We start from the raw sequence: 2,926 nt of genomic DNA on the forward strand, positions 1-2,926 counted from the left end.
ATGATTTCTGGTCCTCCTTTGCATGAGGTGATTCTAATTTCTTCTGAGCTTGAGACAATTCCTCGATTTAGATCCCTTTTGAGGACCACAATCGAATTAGGGCCAGCTGGGGCATCCTCAATTCGTTGAATTGATGTGCCAGTAGGGGTTTCAACGCCAGTAGAAGCAACACTCGGCATCTTCTTCACCTTACTTGACTGAGCTAGCAATCGAGGCTTCATATTTTGTACCGATAGAAATACCCATCGGTGTTTTTGTCGCCTCATTCATCTGAGCTAGCACCTGTGCACTCATCGAACTGCAAGATGTGGTAGTACTTTTTGTTTTCCCCATACTGTTGTCATTGTTTACTACACCTAGAGCCTTCCTTTTCCTTTTTATTTTGTCTAAGAAGAGAATACGTATAGTTAATCTCAACTAGTTTGGGATTGAGGCTTAGTTGTTGTTGCCTAATAGTTTTTTCTCAGGAAAATAATATTTTGTGTTTTTGCTTCCCAGAGTTCTTTTTTTCCTTTTTCTTTTTTGTGGTGATAAATTCATGGGCAAGAAGTAGAGCATAGAAGAGTTAGAAGGCAACGACAACAAACCCACTAGTTTCTCATAAGTGAAGTCTGAAAAGGATGAGATGTATGCAGCCTTACCCCTACCCCTGGAAGGGTAGAGAGACTGTTTCCGATAGACCCTCGGCTAGAGAACGACTGAAAAAGAAAAGGTAATTGCAACAAGTAGGAATAACATCAAGATGAAATAAAATCGAATCTAAGAAAGCAGTCAAACTCTAGGTAGTAATAGCCATCTATGAATAAAAGATATCATACTAACACTAATACTAGCAAACTGAGCAAGACAAAGAGAAACGCTCGACTAACTACGAACCTTCTACCATAATATTTGACCTCCACACCCCCATGTCTAGGGCCATGTCCTCATTCAGCTCTAGCTGCGCCATGTCCCGCCTAAAAACCTCTCCTCAAGACTTCTTAGGCCTACCTTTACCCTTTCTGCTACTCACCGAGGCTAACCACTCGCACCTTCTAACCGGGGCTTATATACTTCTCCTCTTAACATGCCTGAACCATCTCAACCTCGCCTCCTGCATCTTATCCTCCACAGGGGCCACTCCTACCATTTCCCCAATAACTTCATTCCTAATCTTATCTAACCGGGTATGCCCACATATCTACCTCAACATCCTCATCTCAACTACTTTTACCTTCTGGGTATGAGAGTTCTTGACCGGCCAACACTATGCTCCATACAATATAGTCGGTCTAACTACAACTTTGTAAAACTTATCTTTAAGTCTCAACAACACATTTTTATCACACAAGACGCCGAAAGCGAGCTTCCACTTCATCCATCCTGATCCATACGATGTGTAACATCTTTATCAATCTCCCCGTTACCTTGTATTATAGATCCAAGATACTTGAAGCTACCTCTCTTGGGGATGACTTGCGTATCAAAGCTCACCTCCATATCCCCTTCCTGCGTACCGTTGCTGAACTTGCACTCCATGTATTCCGTCTTGGTCCTTCTCAATTTGAAACCCTTAGATTCCATGGTTTGCCTCTAAGCCTCCAGCCTCTCGTTAACATCACCCCGCATCTCGTCAATTAAAACTATATCATCAGCAAATAACATACATCATGACACTTCATCACCAAGGAAAATAAGAATGTACTAAGAGCCGATCCCTGGTGCAACCCCATCATAACCAGAAAGTGTTCCGAGTCTCCTCCCGCTGACCTAAGCCGAGTCTTAACTTCATCATACATGTCCTCTCTCGGGACTTTGTCATATGCTTTCTCTAGGTCGATAAATACTATGTGTAAGTCCTTCTTCATCTCCCTATACCGCTGCACCAATCTCCTCACAATGTGAATGGCTTCTATGTCGAATGTCTTGGTATGAAACCAAACTGGTTCTTAGAAATGGATACATTAGCCCTCACCCTCACTTCAATCACCCTCTCCCAAACTTTCATGGTATGGTTTAGCAGCTTAATCCCCTTATAATTATTGTAACTTTGGATATTGCCCTTGTTTTTATATAGAGGAATCATCGTACTCCACCTCCATTCATCGGGTGTCTTCTTCGTCCTAAAATTGACATTGAACAGCATAGTGAGCCACTCCAAACCTGCCCTACCCACATTCTTCCAAAATTTCACAGGTATTTCATCTAGACCGGTAGTTCTACCTCTGTACATCTTACGCAAAGCCCCCTCAACCTCATATACTCTTATGCGCCTACAATACCCGAAATCTCGACGCATCTCGAAGTGCTCCAAGTCGCCCAGCACAATGTCCCTATTGTTACACCTCCTTTTTCTACCCCGAAGGGTATAAGGGAGTTTTTTCCAACTTAAAGTGACAATTTAAACGGGATTATTTATTTATTAAATTCAGAGTCGCCACTTGGGATAATTTTATGGTGTCCCAAGTCACCGGTTTAAATCCCAAATCGAGGAAAAGATTGACTTTGTTTTACAGTCCGCGAACGCAGAAATCCGGGTAAGGAATTCTGTTAACCCGGGAGAAGGTGTTAGGCATTCCCGAGTTCCGTGGTTCTAGCACGGTCGCTCAGCTGTTATAATCAGCTCAATTATCTGATTTTAACACATGTTTTAGCCTATAGTTCAATTTTAACTTTATAACCGCTTTTATTCATTTTTAAGAAGATTGCAACGTTATTAAAACACGCCTTGAACCACGTCACATAAATGCACTCGCGGTCCTAGACATATTTTATCCAACATTGTTGTGTTTTAGATTTGGGTCACATAAATGCGCACCCGAGTTTAGGAAGGTAAATTATTAAAATAACGCGCCTAAAGCGACTACGCGTTTTTAACTTTGCGAGGGCCATGAAAAATTTACTAAATGGCACACCTCGATTTCTAAAGAGCAAACACATTAATTAA

This window comes from Nicotiana tabacum, chromosome 18, assembly GCF_000715075.1.
Source record: "Nicotiana tabacum cultivar K326 chromosome 18, ASM71507v2, whole genome shotgun sequence".
NCBI lineage: Eukaryota > Viridiplantae > Streptophyta > Magnoliopsida > Solanales > Solanaceae > Nicotiana > Nicotiana tabacum.